We start from the raw sequence: 13,642 nt of genomic DNA, 5'->3' as shown, positions 1-13,642 counted from the left end.
GTCAAAAATCGTACATAAGGAATTTACCAATTAACTTGTGAACCATCAATGCATTATCAATTGATTTGTACTTCTTCACTATTGTGAAGTTCAATCATATTTTCAAATGTAACTGAGTTCAACAACAAATACGGGTAATCTTACATAGTCTTTACGCATCATCCCCCCTTCTGAACATATCGTACCTACGCCAGCTGAGCCCGTTCTCTACATAATAATATTTAAACAGTGGTCGTGTTGTTCACGTACTTTGGGGGACGATAGTTTGGCCGCTAGATGTCTCTCGTAAGAACTATCTATCTATCAGATAAGAATTTTGCGTGAGACACCTAGCGTCCGAGCGCTGCGGCTAGGAAAGGCTGTAAAACTACGTGCTAGTTGGTCGGATGTGTAGTATAGCGGATTTGGCATATGTCAGAAGTGGAGTTTAGCGGATTTGCATAGGTCGAAAAATACACCATCCAAATACGATCGTGGTTCAGTACTGATAAAGAATATATGCCCCCCGCCCCCCTAACTCAATTGTTAATTTTCAACAAGTCATGAAAATGCAATTCTGAGGTTCAGTCGACAACAATATCTCGGACGATCCTTTAAAAGTTTACAATTATTAATGCGGAAATCGCTAGGATAATTGGTGAATGTTTGATGAGCGCAAGTTTTCACATAATGCCGCTGTTTAAGTTTATTTTATTATCTAGCATTGTCGTCTTTGTACCTGTTATTTTTTTTGGGGTGGGTGGTGTATTTTTCGACCTACACATATCCGCCATACGCCATTTCTGACCTACGCCAAATCCGCTCTACTACACATCCGAACTACTAGCACGTGGTATTACAGCTGCTATATGGACTTGTTGCCGCAGCGCTCGGCCCCCTAGTTGCAGCGCTCGGCCCAGAAAATGTCTTAACCTAACCTAACCCTAAATAATAATAAATAAATACTAATTTTAATTTCGTCATGTACAAAATTGATAGGAGGGNGGGGGGGGGGGTGTTAAAATTTAGTCGTGAGGAAAATTTGGGAAACAATTTTATTTTATTTTATTTTTTTAATAAAGCTCTTCACTCATATTTTTATATTTATATGTCAGCTATATGCCATGGCCAAACGGCTGGACCTTAAATCATGGCTGACATTTTTTGAAGGAACTCTGGGAATAACATTGGCTAAAAAATTAGATTTATTTTCAAAATTGTTTTAATTTTTTCCCCAATATTTTAGGTATTTTATGTTTTTTTAATACCTTTGGCAAACGCCGGGCAATTCAGTTAGTATTATATATATTCATTGAATATTATTCAACCCCAAAGCATGATATAATAAAGAGTACTGATAAAAAGAATTGGGTTTTCGCCACAAACTCAAAACTTTCTAAATCTTTTATTTTTTTAATCTGATGGTATACACTTTTGATATTTCAAGCTTAGATTATACAGAGCGTCCCATATCATATTAGATTATCAACAATCTTTAACGCCAAAATACGCACATAATACGCGAAATATCTAGTATTTTCTGCCAACAAAATTTTCTATTAGCCTTATGAAATTTTTTAAAATGATTCATTCTTCTTAAATTTTCTGATTTGTCCCACAAATCATAATTTAGACCCATTTTCGCGGTCTAATTTGATGTGGGACACCCTGTACTTGATCTTACAGAACTCATAATATATATATTATATATATAATATATATCTAATGTTTACGACTTTATATTGCAAAGATATTGGGATCAGAAACTCAGACTAATTCCTTTTCTTTTAAATCTGGATTCCGGACCAATCGAACCAGGACAGGTTTTATTAAATGTATCAACAACATCATATCAATAAAAAATAATAAAGTTATCTCATAAGATAATCGACATTCTACACATCTATTCTTCTTCATATAATATTATTTGTAAATGGTCATAATATTTTTTATATAATGGTCATAATATTCTTTATATAATGGTCATAATGATTATAATATTCTTTGTATAATGGTCATTATATTCTATGTATAATAGTCATAATATTATTCTTTTTATAATGATTATAATATTCTTTAATTAATGGTCATAAATTTTTAAAATGGTTTAGATAGATCTTGGCAAGGTCTTGTTTTCTTGGCAACATATTACAGCATATTTCAGAGCTTTTAAGAAATAATACAAGTCTGAGTTTCTTACATTGAATATTATATAATGTAACAATACACAATAACAATCATCAGCATAGATTGATTAATTGTGATTAAGGTGATTGATTGATTAATACTTTGATTTTACTTGAACTGATCAATTGATCTACAATTGATTATTATTTTGAAAGTATAAAATGTTCATTAGGTAGCAAAATTTTTGAATTTTCTTAAATGTTTTACAATATTTTTGTTGGTTCTTTGTGTTGTATAATATGTCTTTAGTTGTTAGAGTCTATGATACAGATTGTGAAATGTAAACTCCACAATCTAAATCTTAAACTTTTTATTTCTTTATTGTTTAGTTTCAACCATGCAAGCTCTGTATATATGTATAATGTTGTTGGCCATAAATCCAACTTCTACCCTCCCCCCCCATAAGTTGTCTTTACCAAAACCCCTCTCGGTGAAGTTCCAAACCAAAGCAAGTCTCCGACAATTTATCTGTTCCTCTGACAAAAGGAAAACATCAAACAGTGAAACGTTTTTCTAATGAAGATCAAATCCATAAATAACTTTGCAACTATACCTGCATTTTATTGCAGGTTTGAAATATATCGGTTTACATGTATATTTGCAACTTCTGTGTCCGAGTTAAGGAGCTTAGGCAACTAGTCAACAAGTCAACAAGTCAACCTATCAATTAATTAACCAGACTATTAGTTTATTTATCAAGGACACCTGCCTATTGTTTAACATTTCAAACTATGGATCCAAAACAAGTGGGCTTTGTTCAATCTCTCCAACAGGATACCATCCCTGGAGACAACACTGAGAACCCATACCAAGAGCCTCAGAGATTATGCACCAGGAATTCTCCCTGCCTTCTACAGGGATGTATGATTTGTAGCACGCCTAACAACCACATTCTCAAACTGGATGTGGACCTAATCAACAGTAATGTAAACCTGACCTCTCCTAATCCTGTTGACCTCCCTCAACCATGCACTAACCACCCTATCCTGCAACTCACTTTGCGCTCCAACGACCAATTCAGGGGAACAACATCCATGAACTGAAAGCCATTGACAAACTGTATACCAAATACCTAGTAAACGATTGGAATTCTTTCTCTACAACCACTCCGTTCTCAACCCCACCTACCAGACAGCCATTAACCTCTTCGACTTCAACACAGCCATGTCCACCCCATTGCCCACCTCCCCACCCAACAGAAGAGTCCTAAACCATTCTAACCCAACACCTTCTGCCAGTTTCAAGCCTCCTAAACTTGTCACTGACCACTGGAATGATTTCTACCCCTGGCTGTCCTACATCATTCACGGGTTCACCCTGACCGGATGCGAAAACAAGGCCAAGGTCACCAGTCAAGCAATCCCCCTGGACCAGAAATGACCCCTCAACAACATCACCGACTAGAACAGCCTAAAGATCAAGTTAATTGAAGAATTTGGGAGCATCAACATATTTGGCAGAGACGTCAATCAGATTTTCAACCTAATCCCCCAATGTGAAGAGGCGGCTGAAGAACTGTCACCCAAGATCAAGACACTTCAAGCCAACCTAATCATCATCCAGCAGTTCCACAATGTGGACGACCTCCACAATGTCACCCTCACCAAAATATCATGGTCCAGAATATCATGAAATTCATCTCCATGGAAGTAAGGTAAGATTTAAACAAATAATAGAGGAATTTGCATTCATCACTATGATTGTGAATGAGTTGGAGATGGACTATAGGTCCGACCCCTCTATCTACGACACAGATTACACCCCTGCAAAGGGTTCCAGTATGATCACTACCCCCTCAAACGCAGCTGCGGAGTGGCCAGACTGAGTTCTCCTGAAATCATCAAACTAATCTCCAACAACCATGTCTGCACCAAAACTCATAACCTCCAAGGTATGCCCCTCAGAATGCAAGTATGTCCTCTGATCCGCCTGCACGTACAGTAGCCAGACCCCCACTGCCTCCGTTTCCTAGATAAGCTCCGACAGACCCATTCCACTTGTGGAAAATGTTCCCATGGGTGATTTTTGTCGGGGGATTCAGTATGATACTGGCTGCCAACTAAGTTTGATCTCCCAATCTGCGCTCCAAACTCTGCCAACCTCCATGTACACCCGAGGGACCTCCACCAGGGTGAGAGTCATGATCTATGCTGGGAGGATAAATTTATACTCACAACTGAGATCAAGTTGAAGTTACACGAGAATGTTCTGAAACTTTTAGCCATAGAATAGGACCTCAACAACAGCTCAGGGTTCTCATTCTCAGTTCCCCCCAAGTGGAGATCACCATCACCTGGGGGGAACCCCTCATCTCCAACACCATCAACAGTTGCCTGTCAATTCTATGACCCCACAGGACTAGCCGCCCCTTTAATGTTCTCCATTCGTTCACTGATCAGTGAGATCTGACAAGATCCTCAGCAGTCAAACAATTGTAAAATACTTATTGTAAACAAAGATGATTATAAAAATGTTTAAGCATGAAATATATTAAAAATGTTTACCAACTTGACAAAAATAAGTATTTTACTAGTTTGCAAACTCACCAGGTTTATCCAATTAATTGATTTTAATCTTTACAGAACAGAGTTACATCTATGGGAGCCCTCCCCCTATATTTGTGCTAGCGGAAGTTTACTTGCCAAAAACTGGGATACGTGGTAAAGATGGCAAGATCATCCCTCCCCCCCCCTTTACAGAATTTCTAGATGCGCCTCTAAATCTCGACTCTTGAATAAATATCCTATTGTAACATGCAACATTCCAGAATAAAGAACACAAAAAAAGGTTGAAAATCTTGTTCAAAACACTAACAAAATATTCTGATGGCGTGTTTGTAACTTTGTTATTTTCAATTATGTTAAAAATTTTATCGATCCATTTAACCCAAGAATTTCCCCTTGTGCTCCCAACTATACATAAATAACCACCCTTTTCCCCTCCCCNTCTTCCCCCTTCTCTATATTTCCACTGCAGACAATTAATGGGGTTTGGAGGGGATTTTTATTCAAATAATATTTTCTCCACTACATCGTCATTTAAAAACAGCCTTCGATCGTTAGAACTCCACAGAATTCCAGATATCTAAAGAATTGTGCTTCATATTTCAAGACCGGGCCGATTTTGAAGTGTAGCCACGCCTTTGCCTTTGGTTTAACCTTTAAAAACTTTTACTTTTTATCTCTAGACATATACAATATACATTTGGAAGTGCGGTATTGAACGATATCGACGTGAACTAAATTCCAATCTGTAATGGGATATGTCTATACGCAATCTACACTATACAGGCCAGACGTACTTATTTACTTACTTTACCATAAAAAGTTAGAAATCATAAACAGATTGTTATGAATATAAGAATATGTGATAGGGATACTAGCATTCTGTTAATATTTCGAACCAAATGATTTTAATTTCGAAATTTTTTCGATAGCTTAATATCACAAACAAAATTATAGTTTTTGTTTCTCTATAACAGTGTATCCTATCAAATGAACTTATTTCATGTTGGGTTTGAAGTAAGATAAAATATATAAATTATGCGTTTTATCTGACATACACCTGGTAGTTAATTGATATACTTTATACGAATACTTTGTGCTTCCTACGCATATGCAAGAATGTCTAATGTACTTTGAAATATTACCATGGAGTCAGAAACTAAAGATAAGCCAGGATTCGATCTGGGATGGACCGTCTTCAGTTCTTGAGATTTGTTACACTTACTAACTAAGGACAATTCAAGTAAATGACTATAAGATAATACTAAAAATAGTAATTAGTATTTAGGACTAATAAGGACTAAGGGACTAATATATCTATCTAGATGTATCAATTTATCTATCTATCTGGTAAGATAGATAAATAGTAATTAGTATTTAGGACTAATAAGGACTAAGGGACTAATATATCTATCTGGATGTATCAATTTATCTATCTATTATAGTAAGATGTATCAATCTAACTTTCTATCTTTCATCTTACTTCCTTTTAGTTCCTCCCCTATATAAAGTTTGAAAATCTGACAAGACAAAGTATTTAATATCCCTTCAACCCCCCATACACCCACACCCCTGTATTTCCCCCCCCCCTTTTCAAATCACATTTGCTGTTTCCCCTCTTTTTTCTTTCCTAACCATACACCAAGAAACAAAAAACTCTGGAATAGAAAGATGACTTTTAAAATCAAATTATGACTTTATATTATAGTCCAATAAACATGTAAGACACGACAATTGTAGAGTTAAAAACAGACCCATTTCCCTTAAAAAGTGATTTAATAACTTACTACTAAAGACATTTTCTTTGAAACAACTTCAAATTCACTTCAGTATTGTTTTAATGTCGTCTTCCTATTCTACAGTTTTCTGGTTATGGCTGCATAATTATTTCGTATCATTATTTCCCTCTAGCAAAAAAGCAAGGAACGAAATGGCAATTTTAAATAACGTTTATCAGGAAAAAGAAACTTAGTTCTCTACTTTTCTAAGCCGATGTCGTAGGCCTATAATGTTTTAGAATATGATCACATAGTTTATGTATAAAAAAACCAAAGGTTTACACCATCAGGTTGCAAAGTTATAGGGATTATCAAATTTAAGTTTGCGTAAATGATCTGTGTACCATGCAACCAACCTAACCCTCCTTTTTGATTTTAAACACTTCATGTTTAATTTATGTATAGGTAATTACTAATTGGGGGGTTTTTGCAATATTGGGTTGCAATATTTTGCATATCATCCAAAGATTAGCAATTACAAGAATAGAACCACAGCGACCGTGATTATCTCCAGAAAAAGTGCACAATACATCATCATCAACCTTTTTCTTGCGTAAGATAAACCGTTGTTATTAGTGATTTCTCACCCCAACTCAGTGTGATTCGGATGTTCAGAATTAACGAATAACGAGAAGTAGAACTGTGTATAGTTGAACCACTTTACTAGTTTGATTTAGCTCAGCAGTTTCTAGTTTAAACTAACGAATGCACTACACGTTGCAGCTTGTTTCCTGCACTACAATCTAGAAGTAAAATTTATGCGATATCAATAGAGCTGGACACGTTCTGACTTTTTTTAAAACGTTCTGTTCCGTCCTAGAACGGGCCTTCAGCTTAATTGTTCCGTTATCGTTCCGTTTTTTTTAGATCGTTCTTGATAGTTTCGTTCGTTCTCGTGAAATAACGATCTTCCCCAGGTACGACGCCCAACCCTAGATATCACTGGCACTACTTTGTGACATCGTATCTCCCCCAGTTTTGATTCTACATTTAGCTTTGAACATTTAGCTTTGAACATTTAGCTTTGAACATTTAGCTTTGAGAATAGAAAAATTTATCTGATTACACATTGGAAATTCAAAATTGATTCTTCGGAAGAGAAGTTATTATAAAAACATATTAAATCCATAGAGAATAGAACATATATTAGAGGGGAATTTAGAGAAGCTCTAGGTATGAATTTGTTCAGCCCCTTTCAGCCTGAAAGGGAGTTCAAAGTGTACAAATCATGTAAATGTTCACAAATTATATATGAAGTAGAGTACATTAATACTGTATGTTTCTTTGTCCATTTCAATTTCGAATTTTTTAAAGCTGTTAAATAAACTTTATAATAAATTAGGTGAATAGAAAACATCATTTGATTTATAGTTATAACGGAAAATCATCGTTTGTAAAGTGAAAGGCATAGAGTCTATGTGAAATGATCATTGGTCAATTATGAAACCAGCCTATTTCATAATTTGGTTTTTTTAAATATTAATTTAAGATTTTCTATAAAATGATATTCCAGGGCCCAAAAGGCTATATAGCATAAATATGTGAAGTACACCTGCAGTATGGAAACAGTACAACAAAATGGCCGTTTTACACTTTTTTCTAGTAAATTCCCCTCTAATATATATTCTATTCTCTTTGATTAATTCTTACGTGCAATTTAATTTAGTTTGGCGTACCTGTTGCCTGTAAGCTGAAATATAATACTGTATAATTTTTTCATAATGATACATAATATATCAAACACGGAGATTACAACTCAACCCTACACAGTCATTCAAAGAGCCAAAGTTCTCATGCAAAAATAGATCAAAATTTTTCAATTCCTCTATAGAAAAAAATAAGCATAATCAAACGCTTAAATGATTTATGAAATGTACTTTTTACATTGAACTATAACTTGTCTTTATGGTTATACAAAACAGTTTGAATGCGTCGATCATGTCAAACTAGAGTAAATCATAACTCCTCTATATTGAAGAGCTATTGAGAAGATGTTTAGAATTTCTAATATGGATAAATTTGTTGTGTGTAGTGAGTGTATAGTATGGTAAGGTGTTGCAACCTTCCAAAGTCGACGTGGTCTGAAGAGATGATGCAACTTTTTAAAGCAGTTTTTATCATGCATTGCATAATCGTCATAGATGTCTGGATCTCTGTGCTTTCGATCAATCGCATTTTTAGGGTCATCTCCAATGTCTGGGTTTCCCATGGTATCTTGCAGGTGCTCTTGGACCACTATACAAAGTTATTCTATGGATGAAAAAGCTAAGATATTATTTTTAATCCATATCCATATCGGCAGTGTGATGTCAGTCATATTCTGAATAAATATTTCAGCACTTCAAAGACTTCAAATAAAAGAATTTTTATGATAATCGTTTATAAATTCGTTTTGATTGAGTGTTTAAGTAAAATTGCGTGCTAAATTTTGGGTTTTGCCCCAGATAATGCATTTCATGGTGGGAAATATTTTAAACGATTTCAGGTTCTATCATGCAGACTTAGATATAGATATGCTTCATAAGAGTTTAATTATGTATATATTTCATAGCAGTTTGCGCGCATATATATATATATATACATTATAGCAGTTTGCATATAGATATGCTTTAAAGCAGTTTGCATATAGATATGCATTATAGCAGTTTGCATATAGATATGCTTTATAGCAGTTTGCATACAGATATGCTTTATAGCAGTTTACATATAGATATTTTTATAGCAGTTTGAATATAGATATGCTTCATCGGTTTGCATACAGATATGCTTTTTAGCAGTCTGCATATAGCTATGCTTTATAGCAGTTTGCATATAGATATGCTTTATAGCAGTTTGCATATAGATATGCTTTATAGCAGTTTGCATATAGATATGCTTTATAGCAGTTTGCACAAAGATATACTTTATAGCAGTTTGCACATAGAAATGCTTTATAGCAGTCTGCATATGATATGCTTTTTAGCAGTCTGCATATAGATATGCTTTATAGCAGTTTTCATATAGATATGCTTTATAGCAGTTTGCACATAGATATGCTTTATATCAGTTTGCACATAGATATGCTTTATAGCAGTTTGCATATGATATGCTTTTTAATCTTTATAGCAGTCTGCATATGATATGCTTTTTAGCAGTCTGCATATAGATATGCTTTATAGCAGTTTTCATATAGATATGCTTTATAGCAGTTTGAACATAGATATGCTTTATATCAGTTTGCACATAGATATGCTTTATAGCAGTTTGCATATGATATGCTTTTTAACAGTCTGCATTTATATATATATATATATATCCTTTATAACAGTTTGCATATAGATATACTTTATAAAAGTTTGCATATACTTTTGCTTTATAACAGTTTGCATATAGATTCCTTTATTGCAGTCTGCATATATATATTTGCTTTATAACAGTTTGCATGTATAGATATACTTTATAGCAGTTTGGATATAGATATATTTTATAGAAGTTTGCATAAAGATATACTTTATAGCAGTTATCAAATGGATGTGCTTTATAGCAGTTTGCAAATAGATATATCTGACAACAGCTTCCAACTAGAAATATATATATAACAGCATACCATCTATGCTATAACTAATAGACGTTTCCATATGTAAATACATCTGATAGATGCTTCAATATAGATATAGCTGATATATGCTTCGATATAGATATATCTGATAGATGCTTTTATATAGATACATCTGATAGATGCTTTTATATAGATACATCTGATAGATGCTTTTATATAGGTACATCTGATAGATGCTTCCATATAGATATATTTGATAGATGCTTCAATATAGATATATCTGATAGATGCTTAATTATATATATATCTGATAGATGCTTCCATATAGATATATCTGATAGATGCTTCCATATAATATATATCTGATAGATGCTTCAATATATAGATATATCTGATAGATGCTTCCATATCGATATATCTGATAGATGCTTCAACATATAGATATATCTGATAAATGCTTAAATAAGTCAAATTCCGGCTTTAAAATACGTTAATTTCCGTAATCAAGCATAGATGCGCTGTATTTCTGGATTTGGTATTTAAATGAGTATTTTTTTTTGAATATATGTAAATAAAATTATATTTAGATATGTCTTTTGTCTATGCGTGTTTAGACAGAAATGTGGTTGGTAGGTATTGTTTAATTTTCTATATAATTAGCGGTGTAATGGTTTAAAGAAAGTGATAATTTTCTTTTTTTAATTTGTCACCATATGTAACATGAGCCGAGACACAATTTCTCTTTGCTCAGGTTCTAATACCGTCTTGTCTGCCAGCTTAAGTATTGCATTATACACTTGGCACTTTTTATCTCAACCTCGCTCTCTTCCTAGATTTTGGAAAATGAGCTTTCTAGCAACGTATCTGATATGGGTCATTCTTGAATAATCAGAAATATGTTTCATGTTGCGATGATTTTTTTCTTTCTTTATTGCTTTATATCTTATTTTCGACACCAGTGTTGGGTTTATACTAAATATTAAACAATAACCTTGTTCATATCCAGACCAGTCATCCTCGGATATTCCGTGGAACCCAACTTTTCAGTATTTTATCATAAACTTGTCAAACCACATTTAACAGCGAAAAAAGATTAATTACATCTCTGCTTGACCTTGATGGACAAATACGAGAACCTCATAAACAGGATCAAGAGTGAGTACGCGAGGATGGAGAAGGTACTTCGTCAGATGGTTTAATGGATCAAATAAACTTTTGTTGTTCTGAAATTATGATAAATGGTGAAAATTGATTTATACCATGTTTATCAATTAATTAATAAGCTATAGACACTCGACTGGATGGACCAGAACGAGAACCTCATAAACAGGATCAAGAGTGAGTACGCGAGGATGAACAAGGTACTCCGTCATCCAGATGGTTTAATGGATCAAATGAGTCAAATAATCTTTTGTTGTTCCAAAACTTGTTATAAAGGGTGAAAATCAGTCGTATTCTACTCCCTCATAGGAGAGGGTCTCCCAAGTTCCTTCTCCGTGAAACGGAGCCGGGAGCAGGCATGAAAGCAGTCCCAGGATTGAGAGTAGTTTAAGCGCTGAGTGGAATCCAGGATTCATCCCAGACAAGATAAAGGAATAAAGGAAATAAATAGTGAAACTTCATCCTTAGCTTTTCTCTGCCATACATCTCAGCTAAAAGAATGAATGTAGAAACTCAAAAATCATGGATGAAGTACACGCTGATACCGGTTTTTTACTTATCCTGCTCTGAAAAATAGAACTGGAATTCTTATCCTGCTCTTAAAAATGGAACTGGAACTTATCCTGCTCTTAACAATAGAACTGGAACTTATCCTGCTGTTAAGAATGGATTGCTACGGAAGATCTTATCCAGAGTTGGGCATAAAAAGGATATTTGTACTCCTCATATGCATAATGTGGTGCAAAACTATATGAGTTCATCAATTCCTCACAAGTCGGAAATGGCTATAAATCGAGGAACAAGTAGGCTTATTTTCAGCAATGAAAAATTCCTCAATTCACCTCTTCCTAACCCTCTCCTAACTTCCAACTTCTCCAAATTATCCAAACCTTGACATCAACATGACTTAGTTAAGGACATCCAAGAAATAAAGAAGATAAAAAATTTGTTAAAAAATGCCTGCTGGCAGGCCTAGATTTGAGATTTAGCTTAGAATACAATTGCAGAAATCTTCACCCACCCAGGCCCATACCCTTCCCATCTGATTTAAAAACAGTTTGACCAGCTGTAATGAATCAGCATTCCTGATAACTGCAATAACAAAAGCAAAATATAAAACCAAGATATGACTATAGTCTCCAAAATAAAACATATATAAATGTAAATTGTCCAAACTGGCAAAAAAAGGTTTTACTCTCACAGGTAGAAAAACTCGGGTTTGGAAATTAATTTCGATATATTTTATATCCTCTTCAGTCCTTAAAGAATGGTTGTATTGTCAAAACATATATACACTGTATTTCGTGTAGAGTGTGGGAAGAGAAATATGATGTCCACAACAAAATTCCAGAACCGAAAACATATTGGTGTTAATAGGGACGTCCAATAAACTTCTCTTTCAAAATTTAACCAAGAACATTTCAGTTTTTAGAAAGGAGTTGAAAATTCAAATGGTTTGATTTTTATCCACTTTTCTAGGGTATAAATTCTATTTTTGACATTTTATAAAGTAATTTATTCTGTAGGCGAAGTTTACTTAGAGTTGAATATTTACACTGCCATCTTAGGACCTCATAGGAAAATTGGAATATTTTTAATACGATGATTCATATATTTTTATATTTTTAGGAATTAATATTTTTAATTGAATGAGTATAAGGCTGAAATCAAATTGTGAAGATGAAGATTTTCAATAAAATTTTTGAATATAATGGCTGTCTTTCTAATTTTCAAAATAAAATCCGATATTTTCATACAACAATGAAAAAAATACTTAAAAGATTATGCGGAGGGGTTTCTGTTTTGAACCCTGCTCATTGCTCAAAATGTAAACTGATAACTTTAGATTGAACCCGGCCCAACAGTTCACTTTATGTCATATATTCAGAAGAAAAAGTACAAATTTTAGTTAACTAACATTTGATAATTAAAAAACTAAACAAGTTTTACCGGTATAATATGCTGTATAAGTTGAAATGATCTAGTTTATTTAGGAAATATTCATTAAGTTTCTATTCCCGGCTGAATAATAATAAAGGCCAAGGTTGGAGTTTTTATAAAATCCAGAGCTGGGAACTTTAAAATGGTGGATATCGGGATTAATGCTTGATCCACTCTTTTTCTTAATCTCGAGGTTAAATAATGCTTGTTCTCCTCTTGTTATTAATCTCCAGATTAATTAACCGATCGGGATTAAGGATATTCCATTCTAAAGTTTTCAGCTCAGGAGAACTAAATTCAGCCATATTTCATCATCCTTCAATTTATGTTATTAAGGGAGTGACCGGCAATGTATGGTAGTTGAACTGAAAATTTAGTATTGTGGAGAAATTTTTTAAGATTCATTTGAGACATATGAAATATGTCTCAAATGAATCCTAAGAAATTTCTCCACAATACTACATTCTCAGTTCAAATACCATACATTGAAGGTCACTCCCTTTTCATAAAATATGAAATATAGACATTTTCATTAAAGGAGTTGAGTCTTTGCC

Source organism: Eurytemora carolleeae, unplaced genomic scaffold (genome assembly GCF_000591075.1).
Source record: "Eurytemora carolleeae unplaced genomic scaffold, Eaff_2.0 scaffold119, whole genome shotgun sequence".
Taxonomy (NCBI): Eukaryota; Metazoa; Arthropoda; class Copepoda; order Calanoida; family Temoridae; genus Eurytemora; species Eurytemora carolleeae.
The sequence above is the reverse complement of the archived record's forward strand: the minus strand, read 5'-3'. Positions refer to the sequence as shown.